Raw genomic sequence first — 14806 nt, 5'->3', positions numbered from 1 at the left:
AAAGGCAGTGGCCACCAGAGGTTCGGAGGGATGGGAGAGGGAGGAATTGGTGTAACATGGGGACATTTTCAGAACATTGGATTTGTCCTCTGTGACATTGCAGTGATGGATACAGGCCATTGTATATTTTGTCATAACTTACAAAATTGTGTGGGATGAAGTATAAACTATAAACTATACTTCATGGTTAGTAGCAATGTCTCAATATGGGTTGATCAGTTGTAACAAATGTACCACACAATTGAGGATGTTGTTAATGTGGGAAAGTGTGGGAGGGGGGAGTAGGACATATGGGAATCCCTTGTGTTTTTATGCAACATTTGAGTAATCTAAATCTCCTTTAAAAACACAATTTTAATAATAAAAATGTAAAAAAAAATCTGTTTGACTTTCATAGTTTGTGATGTGTCATTTGCATCATATATGAGAAAACATTAGTATCCACAGCATGCAAAGGGTGCCCACAAATCAAAAATGGGAAAATCTTCAGTATATAAATTGGCAGAAAAAAATGGAAAGGCAAATTCCAGAAGAATAAAGAAATGGTAAGTAAACATGTGAAAACCATTCTGGAAAGTTATTGGCAGTATCCTCTAAAGCTGAACCTACATGGGCACTCTGACTCAGCAATTCCACAGCCAATAGATATACCCATACACATGTCCACCAGAATGCATGTATGAGAATGTTTACACCATCATTATTTGTAAAATCCCTGTTTTAGTGTTCTAGGGCTGCTGGAACAAAGTACAACAAACTAGGTGGCCTAAAACTACAAATTCATCATCTCACAGTTCTGAAGGCTACAAGTCCAAAGTCAAAGTGTCAGCAGGGGCCATATTACCTTCAAAACATAGTGAAGACTCTGTTTATGTATCTTCCAGCTTCTGGCAATTACATGAAATCCTTGGTGCTCCTTGGCTTGTGGCAGCATTGCTCCATCTCTGCCTCCATAACATGGCATCTTCCATCTCTATCTGTGCCCAATTCTTTCCTTATAAGGACACCAGTCACACAGGATTCATGCCAGCCCTAATCCAGCTTGGCCCCATCTTTAATAATATCTTACAATACCCGATTTCCAAATACAGTCATGTCCATGGCACTTGGGATTAAGTCTTGGCCTCATGCTGTTTTGGGAACACAATTTAACCCAGAGCAAGCTGCAAACTGGAAATAACCTAAGTCAGCCAGTAAACTGCATATATTCATTAAATGAAACAGAGTCATGAAAAAGAACATTGACATTCTAAGTTGTCTTAGGTGAGATTTGCCATTTTGTTTGATCAGCACATGTTCCAGCCAAATAATTTTTGATCATGTAATATGCCAGAGTTCCAGAGTGGAGAATCAAATTATTAAGAGTATGAGGACCTATGTTTACCATTTTGTTTCTTAACTTGCATATGGAGCAATGAAAACCAGCTGTAGCAAAAATGAAATTGAACTGCACCTTAATGATAGGCTCAAATTTTGAGTTTTCTCATCAGTAAGATTGACCCACTGACCTCGCACTAAGTGCTAGTGAGATCAGAGAGTCAAACACAAAAAGAGTGGATCTCAGATCCAAGAGACTCACCCATAAATTGTGGAGATAATTGGGAGGAGGGAGAACTCAAAGTTCAGCAGGTGCCTTCTTCTGTCTTTCCTATTTCCAGAGTCCTCAGCAGTGGCCTTCAGATTCTGTTCTCATCACCAAAAACTGAAAAAAAAAAAAAAAACAAAAAAGAAAATATAACAGGAAGTTAATTTTTTGGATCTTACAACATTTTTTTCTCTCCCCTTCCCTGCCCCCCTGAGTTGTCTGCTCTCTGTGTCCATTTGCTGCACGTTCCTCTTTGTCCACCTGCATCCCTGCCAGTGGCACCAAGAATCCATCTCTTTTTGTTGCATCACCTTGCTGCATCAACTCTCTACATGTGCAGTGCCACTCCTGAGCAGGCTGCACTTCTCTTCACACTGGGCAGCTCTCCTTATGGGGCACATGCCCTGCAGATGGGGCTCCCCACATGGGGGACACCCCTGCATGGCACAGCACTCTCTGTGTGCATCAGCACCATGCATGGGCCAGCCTACCACATGGGTCAGGAGGTCCTGGGTCTGAACCCTGGACCTCCCATGTAGTAGGTGGATGCTCCATCCGTTGAGCCAAATCCACTTCCCTGGATCTTACAACTTGTAAGTGATTCATGAATTAGATATCATTCAACCAAAAGCAAGACTCTTTTAGGCAGAACAAGTTTGTCTTACAGAAAATAATCTTATTGACTGGTAAAGGGTAGTTTCTCTTACTTAGCTTACACTTGACTTAGAGCATATACATCTTTCTTTTTTTAGGTATTATTTTTTATTATCTTTCTTTATTTAAAATCTTTATTAATTGGCCCATTTATTCAATTTAAATCTGGTCATCCTTTTAATGTGTACAGAATTCTTCACATAAATGGAGGTCATTGTAAACTTAAAAAAAAAACCTACTTCAGCATGAAACATGCTTTCTTCTTGTTGAAATCTCAACCTCCATCAGTTTTCAATCATTGTAAAACTTGGGATAATCCCCAAAAGAAACACAAACAAAAGTTTGATTCTCCTAGTTTATTGAACAGCTAATACAGAGACAAACATTACTGTGTTTCCTAAAAATTTAGGGCAAGTCATTGCATATTTGCCCCTGAAATCAAAATTAAATTAGATTGAAGTCATGTATTGCCATAACTTACCTTGATGGCCCACAGGGTCTACTGTATTCCTAGAACTTAGACTGGAGACATTCCAGGTAATCTCCAGTACAAGTGCTTTTAAGCAGAACATTTCAGATAACATAGGACAAACCCTATAAAATTCATTTTGTTTTCTAAAATAACAGAAGATACTATTGAAACTCAATGTCTTCATTTATCAATCTTAGTGTATTAAGGATCTAGTGTAATCCTGCATAGACTTGGTGAAAATGACAAGGCACACATACACACAAAAACTACAGTATTATATAAATCAAAGAAGTCATCGAAGATAATCTATGGCCTTAAAGTAAATTAAGAATATAATTAGTCTAATTTAAAGCTGAAGAATAAGCCATGAATTATCCACTGGTAAAGCAGAGAATATGATTTTTCAGCTTCTTTTCTATGAACAATATAACAGAAAAAACTTTTGCTTATGGTTTGTGTATTAGAATCATTCTGAACCTGGAGAAGTAAAAGTCAATTCCTCAATTCCATTGTTTTATAATTCATGATAGTTTTCAGGACCATTTTAGCTGTTTGGGTGGATTAGCCAAACTGTGGCCACTGTGCAGATGTCAGTGCTCAAGGCTCCTGCTACTTGAGGGTAAATGAATCATGGACTCCCACCCTGATGTTTCCAGTTTTTGCCATCTTAACCCCCCCAAGTTGTGCAAGTACACTCACCTATGAGGAAAGCCTATGGCTTGTGCTTTCAACTGCTCTGCACTGTGCACATCAGCACCTTTTCTCTGTGAGGTGACTACTCAAGCGTCTTGGCACATGACCTTCAGCAGTTCCAGGTCTTACTTGTCTGCAGCTGCCAACAGGCTGTCAGCCACTCTGTCAAGGTTTGGTGCTTTCCCTGTATGAAATGCATCTCATCATTTCCTTAAATACCTCTAGGACCACATCAGTATTTCCACTTGATTCTTTCTGCTTTCATTCAGAAAGAATATTCATCCAATGGATAGGGCATCCGCCTACCACATAGGAGGTCCATGGTTCAAACCCAAGGCTTCCTTGACCCGTGTAGAGCTGGCCCACACACAGTGCTGATGCACGCAAGGAGTGTCGTGCCACACAGAGGTATCCCCACGTAGGGGAGCCCAACATGCAAGGCGTGCACCCCATAAGGAGAGCCGCCCAGCATGACAGAAAGTGCTGCCTGCCCAGGAATGGCGCCGCACACACGGAGAGCTGACACAACAAGATGATGCAACAAAGAGAAACACAGATTCCCATGCTGCTGATAAGGATACAAGTGGTCACAGAAGAACACAGAGCGAATGGACACAGAGAGCAGACAACTGGGTGGGGGGGGAGAGAAGGGGAGAGAAATAAATTTTTAAAAATTGCAATAAAAACTGGGAACCAGCTCACAAAATAATGTAAACTTACCATCTGGTAAACCATTAGCTTCACCAAGAAAAAATGTCTTCTAATGAATTTTCAAACCCCAATCTCTCCCCAGGACAAGTCAATATGCTCTCTGGCTCACATTACATTTCCACTGAGGCTAGATGAAAATGGTGAACTTCTAACATTTCTCCCATTTCTTCCAGACAAAAACTGAAGTTATTAATAGTACATGTAGGAAATTTTTACTTCTTTAAACTGTATAACGCCGACTTCTGGCTACAGGAGGAGCAGCCATCTCCCAGCGGAGGGGGGTGGGTTCCTGAGCCATCGCCCTGCACTGCAGGCTCATAGGGTCCACGCAATTTCCCACACAGCTGAGCACTTTACATGGAGGTCGGGGCGGTGGACAGGACGGGGGTGTCTCCTGGGCTGACACGTGGGCAGGAGACTGCGGGGGCGGAGGGGATGGCGGGAGTCCTGTGGGCGCTGCCTCCCCAAGCCCCCCTCCCCAAGATCTCCTCCTCCCCAAGTCCTCCGCCCCAACCCCTCCTCCTCCCCAAGCCACCTCCCCAAGCCTTCCTCCTCCCCAAGGCCCCTCCCCAACCCCCCTCCCAAGCGCCCTCCTCCCCAAGACCCTCCTCCTCCCCAAGTCCTCCTCCCCAAGCCTCCCTCCTCCCCAAGACCCCTCCCCAACCCCCCTCCCAAGCCCCCTCCTCCCCAAGACTCCTCCTTCTCCCCAAGTCCTCCTCCCCAAGCCCCCTCCTCCTCCCCAAGCTTCCTCCTCCCCAGGAACCCTCCTCTCCAAGCCACCTCCTCCCAAGTTCCCTCCTCCCCCTCGCCCTTCTTCCCCGGGAGAATCAAACCTGCCACCAGGGGCCGCCTTCACTCCCGCTCAGCAGTGCCCGCCCTCCTCCCGCATCTCGGACCCTTCCAGGTCCCAGCTTCTGAGTCGCGACACCCCCAGTGTTTTTTTTGCATTTGTATTTTTATTGAATTATCTCGGAATATAGTTTCATTTTGGCATGAAAAATATGAGAAAATAACTTAAAATTTTTTGAACTATTAATGTTTATACTCATAGTTATATATTAAAATATGTATGTTTTATGTTCCAGAGAAAATTGAACTTCTTTGAATAAAGTATTATGCAGTTACTGTACTTAAGTGTTCTGCCCATTTTTTATGAAGTGAAATTCAGTGCATAAAAATTGGCCATTTTAGAGTATAATCAGTGGCATTTTGCACACACACGATGTTGTGCATCAGCTTGTAAGGAAAGGGTTAAGTTTGCTTTTCACAGAAAGGGGAAGCCAGAGCCGGTTCTGTGTTGGAGGAGGGAGGGAAAGGGGCTCTAGAGGCTTTTGCGCCAAGAATTTGAAAAGTGGCGCCAAAGCGTGGGGGCCAATGGTGAGAAGCGAGGGCGGGGCCAAAGCGCGGGGGCCAATGGTGAGAAGCGAAGGCGGAGCCAAAGCAAGGGAGCCAATGGTGAGAAGCGAGGGCGGGGCCAAAGCGAGGGGGCCAATGGTGAGAAGTGAGGGCGGGGCCAAAGCGAGGGAGCCAATGGTGAGAAGTGAGGGTGGGGCCAAAGTGAAAATCAGCCTAATTTAAAAGAGGCGCCAGCAGCAGCCGCCCTGCCCGCTGGAATGCAGGGACTGGAGCGGGGACTCAGTGGAACCGCGTAAGTTAGCTAGACCTCTCCCTAGGCTGTAACCTTGAAGAACCCAATCAGTGGGGCACAGGGGAGGGGCCTGTGTGTTAAGTTTCTTGCTGTTTGGCACCCCAGCCATGCTATCCAGGTCAGCGTTCTTGCAAGATCCTTCATTCTTTTCTCCTCCACGATCAAAAATTCTTTTCTCCTCCACAATCAGGTGACCGTTTGTTCTCTCACGGGTGCAGGTTTCTTTCAACAAGCTTGATCTAGTTCCAGAGCATTTTCTTCGCTTCAAAGGAAAGCTCATGTCCTCAGTAGATGTCACTCCCCGTTCTCTGCTCCCTTCAACACTTACCAATCACTAGATTTCTTTCTGTCTCTATGGATTTACCCACTCTGGATATTCCAAATAAACAGAATCTATTTTTTTTATCCATCCTCCCCTCCCCTTGTGGCTTTTTAGCTTGCTGTCTGCTCTCTGTGTCCATTCACTGTGCATTCTTCTCTATCTGTATTTATTTTTATTTATCCCACCCCTTGCAGATTGCTTGTTGTTTTGCTCTCTTTGTCCATTTGCTGTGTGCTCTTCTGTGTTTTTGCTTGTCTCCCTTTTTATTGGGTCACTTTGCTAAGTGAGCTCTCTGTAGTGCCCGGGCCAGCGACTATCCACAGCATGCAGGCAAGTGAGCCTGCCTTCACAAGGAGGCCCTGTGATGTGAACCCAGGGCCTCCCATATGGTAGATGGGAACCCAACTGATTGAGCCACAGCCACTTCCCAAAAGAATCTTTTTAAAAGGTGACCTTTTAATCTGGCTTCTTTCACTTATCATGTTTTTGAGATTTGTCGATGTTATTTTGGCTTGTGCACTAACTTCATTCCTTTTCATGGCTGAAAAGTATTCCAATATCTGGATATTAGGTATTTCAGTTATGCATTCATTCAAGGTTAGAAATTTGGGTTGCTCCCACTTGTTTGTAATTATTAATATTATTGCTATGAATATTTGTGTACAACTATTTGAATGTCTATTTTCAATTATGGGTGGTATAAATTAAGGAGTAAGATTGCTGGATCATGTGGTAACTTCGAACATAACTTACTGAGGAACTCTCCAAATATTTTCCACAGGGCTTGCACCATTATACATGCCCATCTATGATGTATGGGGATTCTAATTTTGGCACATCTTAACCAACAGTTATATTAGATTTTCAAAAAAATTATAATTCTAGTGGGTGTGAGGTGCTGTCTCAATGTAGTTTTGATGTGCATATCCCTAATGAGTAAAGATATTCTGTATCTTTTAATGGGGTTGTTGGCCAACTGCATATTTTCCTTGAAGAAATGTCTATTAAAGTACTTTCTTTGTCCGTCTGTAATTAGATTATTTATCTTTTTGTTAAGGGGTAAGGGGTACATATATATTAATTATTTATTTTCCTCGATTTTAAACTTATTAAAACTTAGAGTATACTTATATATATGCAAATTTTTAAAAATTCTTAGTATTTCATACCTCCCTTGAGCAAAGTCATGAATTTTTACTCTGTTATCAATGTTTTTTCAAATTCACTGGAAAGGAAGTACTATTTCTTTAAGTTTAGATAGGCTTTGAGGAGAAGGAGCCAAAAATTGGAGTAATGTTTAAGATCTCTGTTTCAGTTTGAAGGACTGGTGTGACAAGAAAAAATCAAGAATCTGAAAATTACCCTTAAGCAGAGAGATGGGATGAAAATGCCTAGAAATGCAATACTAAAAGGAGCTTGTATTCCCAAAGAAATTGAAAATGGGAGACATCATGCCAAACCAGCTAGGAATGTCTTTCAGTGCAGCAGTCTGAAGAGTGCCTGGCTTGTGTTTCTGAACTCTTTGACCTGACACCTCAAAAAGATACCAGTTGTGTAGACATGAGAGAGGCAATAATACCTGCTGACCCCAAGTTCTCTAGGAAATCTGTCATTGTGAAGAATGCTAGATATTGGCCCCATAATCTTTTTGTTATTTTAATAAATAAAAGCTGATCACCAGTATTTAATAAGTGCATATTAGATAGGAAGAATTTTAACCATTAGTTCATTGGAACTCGCAACATTTCTATCAACAATATTCCTAAGAAAATGGAAAACTATTTTGCAAATGAGGAACTTGAGGATGTTATATACTAACAATTTCCTATGGGGTCTTAAAGAGTTACACATCATGTATATTGCTTGTCTTCTGATGAACCTCTATAGTTACTCAAAACTGGTGTTGTGGAGTGTTAGAGATATGGATTCTCAAGTAAAACTTTTATTGTTAACAGATGGAAGTCACCAGTTTATTGGAAGTTACACTGGAAATTAGCGGGTTATTCAAGGAATGGCTAGGCTATTTCACACAATACCTCATGTGTTATTCTATAATAATGAAGTTAAAGCATTTTCAGAATGTTTTCTGTGCATATGTGTGGAAGGCATATTCTGGATCAGCCCAGACAACATTTGCCTGGAACAACAAGCACAACTGGAGTTTTCTATAAATACAGCATTGCATTCCCAGGGCTCTCATCCTGATCATCATCCTTTGGACATGGTTAAGGATGGCCCTGGATTAACTATAATGCCCACTATGTTTTTGGGATCAGTGATCTTTGATAACATAGCTCCAGACCTCATCCATGAAGGGTGGGCCTTCCTGGCAGATCGAAGAGCTGTTCAAATATGTGATGCTGGAAAGTATCACTCATTTGTTCTCTATGGGTGATTATCTCTACATTTCTTACGTATTTATCAACAAATATCCAGAACATCTTCCCTATATTCCACTCCACAACTTGCCAATTCTTTCATGGCCCTGACCACGACGTGACGGAAACCTGTTTTCTTATTTAGTAACATACACATAGTTTGTCAATTTTAAAAGTTGTCCTTGCTACTCAATCTTCAACACACAAAATTGTGTTGGGAAGTCAATGAATATTTTTAATGAGTGAATCAATGAATTAAACTCTAAGTTACTCTTCTACTCTAAGATTGAAGCTGAGGTTTGCGATTACAGTAATAAAAATAATGAGAATATCTTTTTCCATATAACCTTTTATGGTGAAACTCATGTTTATTGGGATTAATTATATAATAATTTAACTTCTGCCTTACTAAGTCGTTGATGGTTTTGCACTCTGTCTTTGAACTTGGACCTGGAAATCATCAACCAGATGACTTTACTGTCTTTAGAACAGGACCAGGTGTACTTTCTTCACTGAGGAAGAATTGTCAATGTTTTTGATGTTTAAAATTCTCCTCCCTGGGCCAAACTATTTATTCAGCTTTTTTTCCCTTGGTGCCAGCCTTGGACTTGAAGATCATGCAGTACTCTCAGCACAGAACTCACAATCTATATGCAGGTAGATCAGTCCTGTAAATAGGGCATAATTTTCCACTGGAGTAAAAGATGAGCTGTGGAGTGAAGACAGAAGATTTCTCCAAGGCTAGAGTCTAGGTGAGCTCCTGGAACCTGTGCTTCAAGATGAGAAAGAGCCTTACCAGTGGGAACACAGGAACCTGGAAGTGTCAAATCCAACCTCCTTGAGTGAATGACATTTTCTGAAATGTCTCCAAGAAATTTGGGGGAAATTCTAAAGATGGTGTCATATTTTTCACTTACTCTTTATTCATATGTACCTTTTTTATTTACCTGGGCCTCAGGAGAGGAATATACATATGTGTGTCTGTGTGTGTGTGTTTGTGTATGATTACTATTACATAATTGCCTTCAACTTGGTCCTCTATAGTGATGAATTTCCCTTTCTTTACCTCCCTAACATTCCATATTCATTTTTATCTTTCTCTTATCTTGATCCAGGAAATATTTCCTAATTGTCAATGTCCTGAAAGGTGTTTCCACTAGCCTGCTTATTATACTATGTTCTCATTCTTTTGCCATTTAAAGGATATATTCATTATATTTCTCCTAAGAAATAAAAACAAAATTATATATATATACAGAGATATATACAAAATTATATATATATATATACAGAGAGAGAGAGAGAGAGAGAGAGAGATTTATTACATGAATTGGCTCATCAGAAGGTGGGCTGAGCAAGCCTGAACCCTGTGGCAGGCTGCAAGCTCATAGCTCTGATCACTCTGAATGTGAATACCCCAGTGGAAACTGTAGTAGAGGCACAAATTCTTTCTGACTCCTGAAATCCTGGTTGCTTTTTAAAACTTCCAACTGACTGGATAAGGAGGCTGCTTACATTGATGAAGACAATCTCCTTTATTAGCTGTAGATGGAATAAGTCAAAGATAGAATTGATTTATTACAGATGCAAATCCATTTATGAAATATTCTCACAGTAACCATCAGGCTAGTGCTTCCTTGAACTAACACTTGGAGAACATAACCTTGCAAAACAGATACATGTAATTAACCACTACAATGGCCAATATTTTAAAAATAATTATCCTGGTTCTTTTTCTACATTTTCATTCTCCTAATAACATTCTACCAATTTAATTTTTTTAAATCAATTATATTGATACATATTAATGAAGCATGCAACCTATCCAAAGTGTACAATCAATGGTATTGGCTATAGTCATATAATAGTGTGTTCATCACTTCAATCATTATTAAAACATTTTCATTATTTCAATAATGATAATAAACTAAAAAGCAGACAAGGATGGTGAAAAAATGAAAGAATCCAGACTGACTTCATATTATTAAACTAAATTGAAATTGTTTGCTATCTACTTTTTGCTGAATATTCATTGTATTTCATATTCAAAACCAAGCCACAGTCTCAGTTCTCAATAGGGTTATCAGTAATATAAACAGAACACACAAAGCTAAGTAAAAATAGTATCTGGTTGTATCATGTGTTTACACATTGTCCTGGGAGAACAAAATGGAGAAAAGGTTTGTCTTGGGACAACATGTGATCATCTCAAAACATGCAAAATAGGGCATTTGACAAAATATGACATCATTTCCTGATAAAAACCTTCCAAAGATAGGAATAGGAAACAATCTTAATACAATAAAGAACATATAGGAAGCAGACTTGGCCCAGTGGTTAGGGCATCTGTCTACCAGGTGGGAGGTTGGTGGTTCAAACCCCAGGCCTCCTTGATTTGTGTGGAGCTGGCTCATGCACAGTGCTGATGAGTGCAAGGAGTGCCATTCCACACAGGGGTGTCCCCCGCATAGGGGAGCCCCATGCACAAGGAGTGCGCCCCTGAGGAGAGTCACCCAGCATGAAAGAAAGTGCAGCCTAAGAATGGCACTTCCCACACAGAGAAATGACACAACCAGATGATGCAGCAAAAAGAAACACAGATTCCCGTGCTGCTGATGACAACAGAAGTGCACAAAGAAGAAGCAGCAAATAGACACAGAGAACAGACAACCGGGGTGGGGTAGAAGGGGAGAGAAATAAATAAATAAATAAATCTTAAAAAAAAAAAAAGAACGTATATGAATAACTGAAACTTTCCTGCCAGGATGAGGAATAAGAGGAAAGGATGAAACTTTCCTGTCCACTGTTATCCAGTGTTGTGCTACAAGTTCTAGCTAGAGCAATTAGGCAAGAAAATAAAATAAAAGGCACCCAAATAGGAAAGGAAGATGTAAAACTTTCACTATTCACTGAGGATATAATCATATAACTAGTAAATTCCAAAAAATCCACAACTACACTACTAGAACTAACAGACAATTTCACCTAAGTGTCTGGATACAAGATTAATTCACAAAAATCAATAGTGTTTATATACATCATTAATGACAAATCTGAGGAGGAAGTCAGAGAAAAAATTTCATTTACAATAACTACTAAAATATTCAAATATTTAGGAATAAATTTAACCAAGACCATAAATCACCTATACTAGAAAACTATAAAACATAGCTAAAAGTAAGAAAGATGATATAAATAAATGGAAGAACATTCTGGATGCATAAGTTGGAAGACTAAATATCATAAAGATGTCAATTCTATGCAACCTGAACTACAGTTTTAACACAATCCCAATAAAAATTCCAACAGTCATCTTTGTGGATTTAGAAAAGCCAATTTTCAAATATTTCCAAAAGAATAAGGGCCCCAAATAGCCAAACATATCTTTAAAAGAAGAATAAAGATGGAAGATTCTCACTTCCAGGCTTTAAAAGATATGATCTAGGTACAGAGGTAAAAATAGCTTGGTACTTGAATAAAGATAGACAGATTGCCAAATGGAATCAAATCAAGTGTTCAAAACAAGACCCTCAAATCTATGATTAAGTGATTTTTCACAAGGCTGTCAAATCCAATTGGCTAGGTCCGTACAGCCTATTCAACAAATGGCCCTGGGAAAACCAGATATCTTTAGCTAAAAGAAAGAAAAAGAATCCCTATCCTACACCTTACTCAAAAATGAACTCAAAATGAATCAAAGACCTAAATATAAACCAAGGGCAATAAAATTCCTAGAACAAAAATAGGTCAGCATCTTCAATACCTTGTGGTAGGTGGTGGTTCTTGGGACCTTACACCCAAAGCACAGGCAATGAAAGAAAAAGTAGGTAAATAAGACTCCCTTGAAATTAAACACTTTTGTGCTTAAAATTTTTTTGCTAAGGTGAAAAGGTAGCCAACTCAATGAGAAAATATCTTTAGAAACCACATATTTGAGACAGGCTGCTTTCCATGTTATATAAAGAGATTGCACAACTTGACAAAATGGCAAACAACCCAATTTTAAAAAGGCCAAAAGACTAGAATAGACATTTTTCCAAAGAGGAAATACTAATGGCCAAAAGACACATGAAAAGATGCTCAACATCACTAGCTATTAGGGAAAATGCAGCTCAAAACTACAGTAATATATTATTTCATACCATATAGAATGGCCATCATTAAGAAGAACAGAAAACTTCATGTGCTCTCCTTATGGGGTGCGCTTCTTGTGCGTGGGGCTCCCCTATGTGAGGGACACTCCAGTGTGGCATGGCACTCCTTGTGTACATCAGCACTGTGTGTGGGCGAGGTCATCACATGGGTCAGGAGGTCCTGGATTTGAATCTTGGACCTCCCATGTGGTAGGCGGACAATCTAACCATTGAGCCAAGTCCACTTTCCACCATTCTCCTAAAAAGCATCTGGTAGCAATAGAGCTGTCCTAGGGTAATCTGCGTGATTTCCTCTAGGTCTTCTGACTTTCACCTTTGAGGTGCATTGGTTTTTCCTGTGACACTGACTCTCCTTATCCCCTGCTGCCTGCCTGTGCTTCACTCATCACCTGCAGGGGGCTGTCCACACCCAGGGCTGAGATGTAGGTCTTGCTTTAGAAAAAAACTCTTGCAGACTTTGAGGAAAATCCCCCAAAGGACACATGGTTCACAGTGCAAGACAAAGAAGAAATACACCTTCATAAGATTTATTTTTTGAGATGAGCCATGAAGACATCAGTGGATGAACATGTTCCCATCAGTGAAAGTGAGTAACTTCAGCATCTCTTGTGTAATTACCCCACGGGTATTACCTTGATTGTATTGTATCCTCCTTCCATTTGTGTGCATTAAAACTGCATATATGTATTTAGGGACCATCATTGCTTCAGACAGGACCAATATTGGTGGTATTGCTCCTTGTTTCATGGGATTGTAATGGGAAGTCTAATTGTAATTGAAAGGTTTCCCAGAGAGTAATCATATCTGACTTTTACTTAATTTCAACCTCTTCAAGGTGCAGACTGAGTAATGAGATCAAGAAGGAAATTATCTTTCTCAAAACTGCACAGACAGTATCCAGTGCTGTTGGGTGTGGCAGTGCATGTTATGAAATAGCCCCTCTTATAATTCATCCATCTCTAAGATTCTTTTACCTATTGAGACACCAGCCCATGACTTTTACAATTACCTCACATACATTTGATGACCCAGGAATAAGAAGCTAGAATGTTCCCCGTTGTAGAGGTGAGAAGACTGGGGAGGGGCTGAAAGGGGAAATGAAAAGACCAGGGTCAGAAAACTGATAAGAAGTAGTATCAAGGTTTGAAGGCAGCTCAATATCTTCATGCCAGGAGCCCTGTCTGCACCCAGCCCTTTTCAGGTAGCTGTGGGAAGGGATACATGGTGAAACTCTGTCCAGTTTACAGGATGACATGTTTGAGGAGGATGAGTAGCCAGCAGTCCTGAGGGACCTTCATGGAAGTCTTATCCATTGAGAGCTGTCAGTTAAGTGTAGTGACCTCACTTCCTTGGAATGACATCACTCCCTTGGAGATGGAACACAACAGAATTTGAAAGCCTGGTAACCAGGCACTGAGAATTAACAGACAACCCCCTACCCACCTCACTTAGCAGATGTTAGAGAAAGCAGGACGTTCTCCTGTTTTGTGTGTAATTCCAGAAGTCCTGGCTTCAGAAATACTGGGAATAAGACATTTTTTCATCAATGTAGACATTGGATTAATCCTCAACCTCGAAACCACTGGCCATCAACCAGCAGGTTCCCAAAGGTAATATAGTGTGGCTCAAGGTCATCCAACTCAAGTCAACCCACTACTTTTCTCCTACCTGGACACCCCAAACCCCCCTCCTTTCACTGTGTGGGAGACTTGAGGAACAGGACAATCTTGACCAGGTGCAGGTAGTCAGGGTTTGGAAATCTGGTGGGCCCTTCAGGTTCACATCTACAGTCTTGGCTGATGGGTGGGTAGGCAAGTGTGTGTGGGAAACAATGACCATTATAAATATTAGACCTGGGGCCCCTTCCAAATGGGCTGGAGTTGCATTCAGACACCCTTCTGTGCTGCATCTGGGTCACAGAGTTAGTAGGAAATCACCCTGTGGCAACTGCAAGGCAGCCTCTTGACACCTCCTGCCTGGCTACCGGGCACTGTGTTTACAGAGCTCCACACAGAAGGTCGGCAAGAAGCAGCCCAAGGGAGCCTTGCAGGGCTGCATCCAGGTGAGAGCATGTGGGTGGCAGCTCCACACCAGGTCCTGAGACAACTGGGGAAGACCAGAGGGCCTGATTCTTACCTGTCACTTTCCTCTGGAGCCCTCCCATGGATGTGCCATCTGTGTGGCCCATA

Source organism: Dasypus novemcinctus, assembly GCF_030445035.2.
Source record: "Dasypus novemcinctus isolate mDasNov1 chromosome 8 unlocalized genomic scaffold, mDasNov1.1.hap2 SUPER_8_unloc_1, whole genome shotgun sequence".
Taxonomy (NCBI): Eukaryota; Metazoa; Chordata; class Mammalia; order Cingulata; family Dasypodidae; genus Dasypus; species Dasypus novemcinctus.
Note: the sequence above shows the minus strand (reverse complement) of the source record.